Source organism: Neofelis nebulosa, chromosome 17 (assembly GCF_028018385.1).
Source record: "Neofelis nebulosa isolate mNeoNeb1 chromosome 17, mNeoNeb1.pri, whole genome shotgun sequence".
Taxonomy (NCBI): domain Eukaryota; kingdom Metazoa; phylum Chordata; class Mammalia; order Carnivora; family Felidae; genus Neofelis; species Neofelis nebulosa.
The window spans coordinates 6,187,480-6,200,136 of NC_080798.1; the positions used below are offsets into that span (position 1 = coordinate 6,187,480).

The following is a 12,657-nucleotide window of genomic DNA, read 5'->3' on the forward strand; positions in this document are numbered from 1 at the left end:
CCTGTAGACAAGACCCTCCCCACCCACCTCCAAAAGCTTGCCAAAACAGTGCTCTGTTTGGTTTGAATTGACCAATGCGGCCTGAGCTCAGAACCCCAAAGCATTCCTTTGAGGGACCCTAATAAAGGCATGCGCCCTTGGTCCTGCCCTAGGATCTCTGCCTGTACCCTGCCTTAATCTCACACAGCCCCCATAGGTGTGCAGAAGAGCTCCCCCACGATCTGTGAGTAATAAACTTCTCTACTTTCCCTTATAATCTGTTGAACCATGGCTCACCATCTGACATCTAAGACTCTACCTAATAAATACTAGTACAACAAAGTCACAACAGCAACACTAGGCAATTCTGTCAAACCTACAAAGAATTAACAGAAATTCTCCACAATTTATTTCAAAAAATAGAAGAGTGAATGCTTTTCCCAACTAAATGTATGAGGCCAGTATTAGCATAATTCCAAAACCACACGTAAACATTAAAGGGGGGGTGGGGGTGGGGGTGGGGAAGATAACTACCAACCAAATCCCAAATGAAGGTGCAAAATTTCTTAGCAAAATATTAACAGAAGTCAGCAATACACAGAAAGAATTGTACACTATGACTAGATAGATTTATTTGAGGGACAGAAGGCAGTTTCAAATTCCAGTCAATATAAGCCATCATGTTAATAGGCTGGACAAGAAAAACCACAGGATCCTGTCAATTGATACAGAAAAGCATTTGATACAATTCAGTGCTATAAACTTTCAGAAAGCTAGGAAGAAAGGAAAATTTCCTCAACTCAGTAAAGAACACCTGTGAAAATCTTATAGCAAACTTCGTACTTACTGGTGAAAGATGGGATGTTTTTCCCCAGAGACTTAGATCAAGATAAGGATGTCCACTATCACCACTGATATTTGACATGTTTTTATAAGTTCTAGTCAGTGAAGTAAGGGAAGAGATGCAAACAAAAGTAAAGAGAGAAAAGATAAAATAGTGTAGCTACTTGCAGAAGACATCATGGTTGTGGTAGGCTGGATAACACCCTCATTCCAAAGTATGGCCATGTCCTCGTGCCTATCACCTGGGAGTGTTACTGTAATGTTGTAAGGGAGTCTGCAGATGTGCTCTGGTGAAGATCATGAGGTGGGCGATTATGCTGGATGATCTGGTAAATGCGATATGGTTCCGAGGGTCTTTATAAGAAGAATGCAGGTAGAGTTACTCATGTAAAGGTTGGTGAAGTGATGACAGAGGTAAACACGATTGAAGATGCTGTTTTGCTGGCTTTGAAGAGGGAGGAAAGGGACCATGAGGCAGAGAATATAAGGGGACTCCGGACATAGGAGGGTGTCTTCTTTGGAAAACTATCTGTACATCTCTTCTGCCCATTTCTTCACTAGATTATTTGTTTTTCAGGTGTTTGGTAAGTTCTTTATAGATTTTTTTATACTAACCCATTATCCAGTATGACATTTGCAAATTTCTCCCATTCTTTCGGTTGCCTTTTGTTTTGTGGATTGTTTTCTTTTGCAGACACTTTTTATCTTGTTGAGGTCCCAGTGGCTCATCTTTGTTTTTATTTCCCTTGTCTTAGGAGACATGTCAAGTAAGAAGTTGCTGCAGCTGAGGTCAAAGAGGTTGCCTGTTTTCTCCTGTAGGATGTTAATGGTTTCCTGTCTCACAGTTAGGTCTTTCATCCATTTTTAATTTATTTTTGTGTATGGTATAGGAAAGTGGTCCAGTTTCATTCTTCTGCATGTATCTGTCTAGTTCTCCCAGCACCATTTGCTACAGAGACTGTCTTTTTTCCATTGGATACTCTTTCCTGCTTTGTCGAAGATTGGTTGGCCATACTTTTGTGGGTCAATTTCTGGGTTCTCTCTTGTATTCCATTGGTCTATGTGTCTGTTTTTGTGCCAATACCATACTGTCTTGATGATTACAGTTTTGTAAGATAGACTAAAATCCAGGATTGTGATGCCTCTGGCTTTGATGTCTTTTTCAACATTACTTTGCTTACTTGAGGTCTTTTGTGGTTCTGTACAAATTTTAGGTCTTTTTTTTCTATCTCTGTGAAGAATGCTGGTCCTGTTTTGATAGGGTTTGCATTGAATGTGAAACTTGCTTTGGGTAGTATAGACATTTTGACAATATTTGTTCTTTCTGATCCATGAGCCTGGAATGTTTTTCTGTTTCTTTGTGTCTTCTTCAGTTTCTTTCATGAGCTTTCTGTGGTTTTCAGCATACAGATATTTTATCTCTGGTTAAGTTTATTCCTAGATACTTTATAGTTCTTGGTGCAATTATAAATGGAATCAATGCCTTGATATCCCTTTCTGTTGCTTCATTATTGGTGTAGAGAAATGCAACCAATTTCTGTACATTGATTTATATCCTGGTACTTTGCTGATTTAAAGTATCAATTGTAGCAGTTTTTTGGTGGAGTGTTTGGGTTTTCCATGTAGAGTGTCATGTCATCCGTGAAGAGGGAAAGTTTGACTTCTTTGGTAATTTGGATGCCTTTCATTTCATTATGTTGTCTGATTGCTGATGCTGGGACTTCCAACACTGTGTTAAACAACAGTGGTGAGAGTGGACATCCCTGTTGTATTCCTGATCCCAGGGGGAAAGCTCTCAATTTTTCCTGAGATTGATACTAGTTGCGGGCCTTTCATATATAGTTTTTATGGTGTTAAGGTATGTTCCTTCTATCCCAAATTTATTGAGACTTTTTATTAAGAAAGGATGCTGTATTTTGTCAAATGCTTTTTCTGCATCTATAGACTGGATTCTATATCCTTTCTTCTATTAATATGATGTATCACACTGATTGATTTGTGAATATTGAACCAGGCTTGCAGCCCAGGAAGGAATCCCACTTGATCATGGTGAATAATTCTTTTAATGTACTGTTGAATTCAATTTGCTAGTATCTTGTTGAGGATTTTTGCGTCCATGTTGATCAGGGATATTGGCCTGTAATTCTCCTTTTTAGTGGGGTCTTTGTCTGGTTTGAGGATCAAGGTAATGTTGGCTTCATAGAGTGAGTCTGGAAGCTTTCCTTCCATTTTTATATTTTGGAACAGCTTGGGAAGCATAGGTATTAACTCTTTTTAAATGTCTGGTAGAATTCCTCCTGGGAAGCCTTCTGGCCCAGGACTCTGATTTGTTAGATTTTTGATAGCTGATTCATTGTCTTTGCCTGTTATGGATCTGTTCAAATTTTCTATTTCTTCCCTTTTGTGTTTTGGTAGCTTATGAGTGTCTAGGAATTTGTCCATTTCTTCCATATTGTCCAGTTTTGGGCATATAATTTTTTTTTTTTTCCAACATTTTTTATTTATTTTTGGGACAGAGAGAGACAGAGCATGAACGGGGGAGGGGCAGAGAGAGAGGGAGACACAGAATCGGAAACAGGCTCCAGGCTCCGAGCCATCAGCCCAGAGCCTGACGCGGGGCTCGAACTCACGGACCGCGAGATCGTGACCTGGCTGAAGTCGGACGCTCAACCGACTGCGCCACCCAGGCGCCCCTATAATTTTTTATAGTATTCTCTAGTAATTGTATTTCTGTGATGTTGGTTGTAATCTCTACTCTTTCATTTATGATTTTATTTATTGGGGTTCTCTCTCTTTTCTTTCTGAGAAGTCTGGCCAAGGGTTTATCAATTTTGTTTATTCTTTCAAAAAATCAGCTCTTAGATTCATTGATCTGCTCTCCTAATTTTTTGGATTCTATATTATTTATTTCTGCTCTAATCTTTTTTATTTCATTTCTTCTGCTGGCTTTGGGTTTTTTTTTTGTTTTGTTTTTTTTTGTTTTTGTTTTTGTTTTTTTTTTTTTTGCTGCTGTCTTTCTAGTTCCTTTAGGTGTAAGGTTAGGTTCTGTATTTGTGACCTTTCTTGCTTCTTGAGATAGACCTGGATTGCAGTGTATTTTCCTTTAGGATGGCCTTTGCATCCCAAAGTGTTTGGACTGTCATGCATTCATTTTCTTTTACTTCTATATATATATTTTTTTGTTTCTATATTAAAAAAAATTTCTTCTTTAATTTCCCGGTTAACCTGTTCTTCTTTTATTAGGATGTTCTTTAACCTCCATGTATGTGAGGGCTTTTCAATTTTTTACTTGTCTTTGATTTCAAGTTTCATATGATCTGAAAAATATTTATGGTATGATCTCCATCCTTTTATACTTGTTGAGGACTGTTCTGTACTTGATGAAGGCTTTTTTTCACCCAATATGTGATCTATTTTAGAGAATGTTCCATGTACCCTTGAGAAGAGTATGTATTCTGCTGCTTTTGGATGAAAAGTTCTGAATATATATGTTAAGTCCATCTGGTCCAGTGTGTCATTCAGAGGCATTGTTTCCTTATTGATTTTCTGCTTAGGTGATCTGTCCATTGCAGCACAGTGGAGTATTAAAGTCCCCTACAATCACAGTTTTAGTATTTATACATTTATTTATGTTTGTGTTTAATTGATTTATATATGTGAGGGCCCTCAGGTTGGGGGCATAAATAATTACAATTGTTAGCTCTTCTTGATGGATAGATCTCTCAGTGATGATATAATGCCTTTTTCATCTCTTGTTACAGTCTTTGTTTTAGAATCTAGTTTGTCTGTTATAAGTATGGCGACTCTGGCTTTCTTTTGACATCCATTAGCATGATAGATGGTTCTCCATCCCCTCACTTTCAATCTGCAGGTATCCTCAGGTCTAAAATGAGTCTCTTATAGGCAGCATGTAGGTGGATCTTGTTTTGTTTTGTTTTTTATCCATTCTGATACCCTGTGTCTTTTGATTGGGGTATTTAGTGCATTTATAGAGTGATTATTGAAATATATGGATTTAGTTTCATTGTGTTATCTATATGTTTCGTGCTTGTGATGATGGCTCTGGTCTTTGTAGTCTCTGCTGCTTTTCACTCACAGAGTCTCCTTTAGGATCTCCTGTAGGGCTGGTTTAGTGGTCATGAACTCCTTTAGTTTTTGTTTGTCTGGGAAAGCCTTTATCTCTTCTCTTCTGAATGACAGTCTAGCAAAGTAAAGGATCCTTGGCTGCATGTTTTTCCTATTCAGCACATTGAATATTTCCCGCCACTCCCTTCTGGCCTGCCAAGTCCCAGTGGACAGGTCTACTACTACCCTTCTGTGTCTACCCTTGTAGGTTAAGGCCCATTTGTCCCTAGCTGCTTTCAGAACTTTCTGTTTGTATTTGCCGGTTTCACTATGATATGTTGTATTGTTGGCTTGCTTTTGTTGATTTTCAGCGGAGTTCTCTGTGCCTCCTGGACTTGGATGTCCATTTCCTTCCAAAGATTAGGGAAGGTCTCAGCTATAATTTGTTCAAATAAACTTTCTGCCCCCCACTCTCTCTCTCTTCATTCTGGAACTCCTATGATACAGATATTATTTTGTTTCATTGAATCACTTAGGTCTCTAATTCTCCCCTCGTGGTCTAGTAATTTCTTTTCCCTCTTTTTCTCAGCTTCATCATTTTCCATAATTTTATCTTCTATCTCACCTATTCTCTCCTCTGCTTCTTCCATCCTTGCTGTCACTGTATCTTCTTTGGCATCTCATTTAAAGCATTTCTTAATTCATCATGACTATTTCTTAAGTCTTTGATCTCTGCAGCAATAGATTCTCTGCTGGCTTCTGTGCTCTTTTCAAGTCCAGCTATTAGTCTTATGACTATTCTAAATTCTTGTTCAGATAAATTGTTAAATCTGTTTTGAGCAATTCTTTTGCTGTCATTTCTTCCTGGAATTTGTTTTGAGGAGAATTCTTCCATTTCATCATTTTGGCTAGGTTTTTGTCTTTTATGTGTTTTAATGGCTTGTTGTATGTCCTGCACCTGCAAGTACTCCTATATTAAAAAGGGGTCATGGGGCACCTGGGTGGCTCAGTTGGTTAAGTGACTTTGGCTCAGGTCATGATCTCATGGTTTGTGGGTTCGAGCCCTGCGTCGGGCTCTGTGCTCACAGCTCAAAGCCTGGAGCCTGCTTTGGAGTCTGTGTCTCCCTCTCTCTCTCTCTGTCCCTCCTCTGCTCATGCTCTGTCTCTCCCTCTCAAAGATAAATAAACATTTAAAAACTTTTTTTAATTTAAAAATAAATATAAAAAGGGGTCATACACTGTCCAGAATCTGGCACTTCAGGAAGTGTTTTTAGAGTGTGTTGTGTGCACTCTGTTGTTGCGGCTTTGGCTGTTCAATCCCACCGCTCATAGTGGTGGATTGTTTGGACCTTCCACTAGGTGTGCTTTGATTTGGAAAAAAAGGGGGGAAAGGGGGGGGAACCTTATCCTGTACAGAGAGAGAAATCAAAGGGGCAAGAAAAAAAAGATCAGGCAGAGAATCAAAGAAAATATAAGACTTAATCCAGAGAGAGAGAGAAGAAAGTAAAGAAGGAGATATAGAAAAGGTGAAAGAGAGTAGAATAAAAATACCTCATCAAACAACCAGAACAGAGAAAGAAAGGGAACAAAAGACTATATATGTATGTATGTATGTATGTGTGTATGTGTGTGTGTGTGTGTGTTTGTATGTATATGTATATGTATATGTATATGTATATATATATATATATATGCGCAGATCAGAAACTGTGAACCTGAATCCAAAGGGAGAAAAAAAGAGGACAGTAGAAAGAAAAAGAAGAGAGAAGAGAAGGGAAGGAAAAAAAAGAAAAAATAATTAAAAACTCAAAAAATAGACTAATATACAAAACCACAGGCCAGTTGTCTGTCAGTGCCTGGGACTGATGGCTTTGCTGGTCTGGAGGAGAGTCCATCTTGCTTGTTCAATGTCAGTCTCATTCCAGTAGATAAGCAGTTACCAGCTACAGAGGGGCAGGGTTTGGTGTAAGCAGGTCCTGCCTCCACTAGGGGCTCTGTCTTGTTCCCTGAAGCCTCACCGTGTTGGTGATAGGGGGATAAATGATAACACCCCAGTCTCTCCTCCCTGGACCAGGTGTCTCAAACCACATTGTTCAGTGGTTTTGTTTGTTTTTCATGAATTTGATGTAATGGGGCACAAAAATAACGTTACTTTCTATACAAGTTATATGTTATATTTATTCCAATGGGAAATTAATGAAATGTGAGCACTAAAATATTCCATGCTAGAAAGAATGCATTCCCCCCCCCCGCCCCCGCGCATTATTACTGTCTTATGTTTATATCCATGGAGGACCTACTACCTGCCAGGTGCCAGTAATATGGAAATGGGTAAAACACAGTTGAAAATCCCAAAAGAGCCCTCACAGAGTAAAGTAGATGGTCTGCCTGTCCTGCTTCACAGTTTCCCGTGCCTCCTGGGTGCTGTGCTGGGATCGAAAACCCAACGTCTTAAAGAATCCAGCACCCCACAGATCTGGTTTTGAGGCAGAGCCACTCTGCACAGCCGACAAAGGGCCGGTGGCTGACACTGGCAGGGTCTTTTGTCCTTGGGGGCAATAAACCCTCTTCCCACAGTACTTGAGGGAAGGGACTGCTCTCTCCCAGTGTTCTCCCAAAATCCCTGCTGCACCTTGGGCCGGCTGCCCTTCATCCCAGGCACTCACAGCAGCAGCTCTGGTCCAGAGAAAGTCGTGCATGCCTGAAAACTCTCATCTTTAGCTTTAAGGCTGTTTGCAAAAATAGAAACTGGTTTCTCCCAACTTTTGGTTCTCCTGCCCCTCATGCGGGGAGGTTTTTCTCTTGTCCAAGTACAATCTCACACTTCCACAGTCTCTCTTTCTCTTCCTTTTGTCTCTCTACAGAAGGCGTCCCTTCCCCTCCTGTGCCTATGCTGCCCACAGCTTTATCTATCCCGATTCGCAAACACACACCTCTGTCCTGCTGAGCTGTCTCAGTCCACCTGTGGAGATTATTCTGTCACTCCAGCAACTGATTTCCTGGGTGTTCTAAGTGTTCTGACTTCAATACAACTGTGTTTGAGGGAGGAGGGAAATCCCGGTCCCCCTACTTCTCCGCCATCTTGACTACTCCCTCTGGGAATTTTACAGTTTTATGACTCATGAGTTTAGGTGTCTGATCCATTTTGAGCTAATTTTTGTGTATGATGTAAAATAATGAACCAACTACATTTTTTTTTTTATGTGGATATCCAGTTTTTTCAGATCTTTCATTGAACAGACTGCCTTTCCTCCACTGAGTGCTCTTAATACCCTGGTGGAACATCATTTACTATATACAGAAAAATTTCTGACATCTGTATTCCATTTCACTGGTCTCTGTCTTTCTTTATGCCAGTACTACACTGTTTTGATTACTTTAGCTTTTAATAAATTTGGAATAAGGAAGTGTGAGACCTTCAACGTGGTTCTTGTTAAGTTGTTGCTATGCAGTGGTCCTTGAGATTCCATATGAATCTTCGGATAGGATCATGTACTTCATCAAAAGATTTTATTAGGGATTGTATTGAATCTGTTGATTGCTTTGAAGAGTATTGACATCTTGGCAATACTAAGTCTTCCAATACATGAACTTGGAATATCTTTGCATTTATTTGTGTCTTCTCCCCAAATTTCTTCAGCAGTGTTTTTAGTAAGAGTGTACAAATCTTTCCTCCTAGGCTAAATTTAAGCTTAATTATTTTATCCCTTTTGATGCTATTGTAAATGGAAATGTTGTCTCAATTGCCTTTTTGGATTGTTCATGGATAATGTGTAGCAACACAATTGATTTTGGCATGTTGGTTTTCTCTCTTGCAATTTTTCTAGATTTCATTCTTCAATTCTAGCAGTTATATGTTTTGTGTCTGTGTATGTGTGTGTAATACACAGATTTTCTACATATAATATCATGCTGTGAACAGAGGTAATTTTGCTTCTGCTTTTTTTTATTTGAATACCTTTTATCTCTCTTCCTCTTTTTGCAGGGGTGGCTATCTGTTACGGCTAGGACTTCTAGTAGTACGTTTTATAGAAATAGAGCAGGCATCCTTGTATATATAAACTCTGTGAGTCTACTCACAGGGTTGGAAAAATGCTGCTAATTTAGCTGAATTATTTAAAAGCAAATTAGTGCTGTTAGATGCACTGAATATTGCATGTTTTATAGTAGACTCAGAAGTTACTTTTGTAAGATGAGAGGTCTTAACAAATGTAATGAGTGTGGCAAGACTTTTAGCAGGGATTTACACCTTTGACTTCATGAGAAAATTCATACTGGAGAAAAGCCATACAAATATATTGAATGTGGCAAGGCTTTTAGACAATGGTCTGACCTCAGGATTCACCAAAGAATTCATCCTGGAGAGAAACCTTACAAATGCCACGAGCGTGGCAAAGCCTTTACTCGAGGCTCACCCCTCACCAGTCATCAGATAATCCATACTGGAGAGAGCCTTATAAATGTACTGAATGTGGCAAGGCTTTTAGGTATTGCCTTAAACTCAGCGTTCACCAAATCGTTCATATTTACAAATCCAACAAATGTAGCAAAGTTTTAAATTAGTACTTTTCACTAGATATGAGTAAATCTCCTGGAGAGAAACCACACACGTGTAATGTGTGTGGCAAGGATTTTACCCAAAGATCAAAATTGCAGGAACATACTAGAGCATTTACCTTATAAATGCAATGAGTGTGGCAAAGCTCTTAGCTTGAGTTCCAAGTATTTTGCAACAAGAGTCCATGTTGAAGGGGAACCATGTAAAAGTTTGTGGCAGAGCCATTTTCCATGCCTTACAATGAGATTAGAATATATACCTTTCAGACAAACCACACAAAACTAATGTGCATGCTAAGTCTTTTGCCTCAGGGTCAAAACTGTGGAACGTCAGAGGATTTATATTGGAGAGCCACCTTACAAATGTAAAGAATATCATAAAATTTCAATAAATTGTCATGCCTTTAGAGTAATGAGAGAATTTATTCAGGGGAAACTATACCAAATATGCTGAATGTGGAAATACCTTTAAAAAACCGTGTGTCCTCAGGATTTGAACACAAATTTGTACTGGTGAGAATCCTTGCAAATCCTTACAACTTTGGTAAATATTTTGACCAATTCACAGAACAGACCACACATTAGAAAATCCAGGAATAACTGGATCCAGCTGGAATAACTAAGTCTGTAGGTCTCAGTGATTAATGTGAAATGTTACACACTGCAGAATAATTATGTCACAAAATGTTAAAACATCTCTATCACGGGAACAAGGATGTGTGGAAGTAGCTCATGATTTTCTGTGTATAAGATATTTGAGTTTTCTTGAAAAGTCTACATTACTATTTATGAGTTTCACCCTCAAGTTTGAAATCTGTTGATCTTAAGCCTTCCTTACAGGCCTTTCCTAACGGTCTCTGAGGAGCAGTCATAAGATGAAGGGGCCTACTTCCTTGGGTGTGACCCATTCATATCCATGTTCCCTAAACTCCAAGGACATGGAGTTGTCAGGTTCAATTTTGTGTGAATTTCCATTGGGGAGGGGCAGAGAATAAATGCAAAACCACCATAGAAGTCATCCTGCTTGTTATGTTCAAGGCATTCTTCTCTAGATAGACGCTTCTTTAGATGAGTTACAGGGACTGACCTTTTCATGAGATGATGGTGATAGTTTGTTTGCTAGGGACGGATTATGTGGTAGAAACAATGCAGGGGAAGATAGGAATAGCTGTGCTATACTATCAATGACAAACTGATGGATCATTAATGCCATTTCCCTTTTCTTGGAAAATGAAGAGAGCAGTTATCTGAGAGGGCAGTTGAATCAAAAGAACCAGAACAGTTTGTGCATGATTCATACTTAACCCCTGCCATTACATTTTGCTACTGTGTACTTTGGAATGTATCACAAGTCTCATGTTTTCATTAATGAAGTTTAACTAATTTTTCTCCATAACCCTGAAGGAGTCATGTTCTTTTTCCAACATAGTTTTATCCCATCTCTATAGAGTACTTAGTAACACATAGTAATAAGGTGCCATTAGGCTCTCAAGGTTGAAAGAATCTATAATAATTTCCTTCCATGATGGAATAAAAGAATGGACAGTTTGAAGATTATATACTTAACACTTTGCATTTGAGTTGTTCTCTCCACACTTTGCCCCAGGATATTTATGTGGCTATAATAAAAAATGCCACAGCAGTGCAAGTTCAAGACTCTGATTCCCTAAAACCTGCCCCCCATTCAAGAATCTGCACCATATGATTCTCTTTCTTCATGTGTTTTGTGCCCAAATAAAACCCATGGTTTCTAACATGGTTTAAATAAAGTGAAAATAGGAACATAGTACACATGAAAAATTCAGAAATAAAATTTCAGAAATAAGGCTAAAAATAATCATTTTTAGCTTGGAGCACTAAAGAAGTAATTTAGAATGAACAGTATACAATGGGAGCATTTGTTTCATAGTTAAACTAGAAATTTCACATATTTATTGTCTAACACATTTTTTGTTAACTTCCACTTGTGGCCATCCACTGGAACAGATGGAACCCTAACCAAAGTTGGGTTTGGATATCGAGACTGGTGGTGCCATGCACTAAAAGTGTGATGAGAACACATGTAATTAAGATTTCTAGGGAGAGCACAGACTTCCAAGCTGGTCAAAAAAAAAAAAAAAAAAAAAAAAAAATGGCTTGAGGGAATGAAATGGTGAGTGGTTTGGTGTGTTTTGGGTGGTGACTGGGTGGAGCTGGGGGGAGGATGCCTTCTGTGGTTTGAACTTCCGGCTGATACCAAAGGAAGGAGCACCAGGCTTTTCTCTCAGCTTGGGCAGGTGGGCAGAACAGATGTGGTGGTGAGGCTTAAAAGGTGTCAGTCATCAGCCACCAAAAAATGGATACTCTTTAGTAATACACTGAATATGTAGTCTTGAAACTCCTGATTTCTTGGGGCGCCTGGGTGGCGCAGTCGGTTAAGCGTCCGACTTCAGCCAGGTCACGATCTCGCGGTCCGTGAGTTCGAGCCCCGCGTCAGGCTCTGGGCTGATGGCTCGGAGCCTGGAGCCTGTTTCCGATTCTGTGTCTCCCTCTCTCTCTGCCCCTCCCCCGTTCATGCTCTGTCTCTCTCTGTCCCAAAAATAAATAAAAAACGTTGAAAAAAAAAAAAAAAAAAAAAAAGAAACTCCTGATTTCTTGGTTGGGAAAGACAAACTTTTCTTCATGCTAATTTGTTACATTCCTTTTCCTTCTGTACACCTAGATTCCATTGTATGATGTGCTTGTTGATATGCTTATAGAATACTATTTAGATAAATTGCCTTAAGATATTTTTATCCTAGCTTAATGAAGATGTTTGGAAATGTTTATTAGATCATAAATGTTACTAAACAATTTTATTAGAACAATTTTCCAGAGGATTTTAAAATGTGAATTTCAAAGTATGGTCTTGAGCAATTTATTCCATGGCTCATTTTCAACTGTAGTAAAACTTCTTTTTTTTATACAATTTTCCCTTGTCATTATCTTTTCTTTCCACACATTGTGACCCAGATTATATGTTTCATTTACATTTTTTCCCAAGTTTACACCAAGGGATACATAAGTCAGTGAGTTGTTGGGAGACTCTTGTGACGTGAAAAATGCATATGAGATGGTGACAGGTACAAAGTAGGTGCTAAATCTGAAGAGTTCCTTCAGGTCTTGAGTGAAGTAACTTGAAACGTCTTAACTGTAGTAGTTGGCTGTGGTCTGGTGCTTGGAAACCAAGTGTGT

The 12,657-nt window shown here is 38.9% G+C and overlaps 3 protein-coding genes across 6 annotated transcripts in view; 1 reads left to right on the forward strand and 2 right to left on the reverse strand.

Annotated features, from left to right (window-relative positions):
- Nucleotides 1-12,657, reverse strand: part of LOC131499605 (zinc finger protein 677-like) — a 355,569-nt gene that overhangs the window by 303,529 nt on the left and 39,383 nt on the right. The window lies entirely within an intron of this gene.
- Nucleotides 1-12,657, reverse strand: part of LOC131499583 (zinc finger protein 665-like) — a 335,470-nt gene that overhangs the window by 283,962 nt on the left and 38,851 nt on the right. The window lies entirely within an intron of this gene.
- Nucleotides 1-12,657, forward strand: part of LOC131499589 (zinc finger protein 677-like) — a 58,222-nt gene that overhangs the window by 16,103 nt on the left and 29,462 nt on the right. The window lies entirely within an intron of this gene.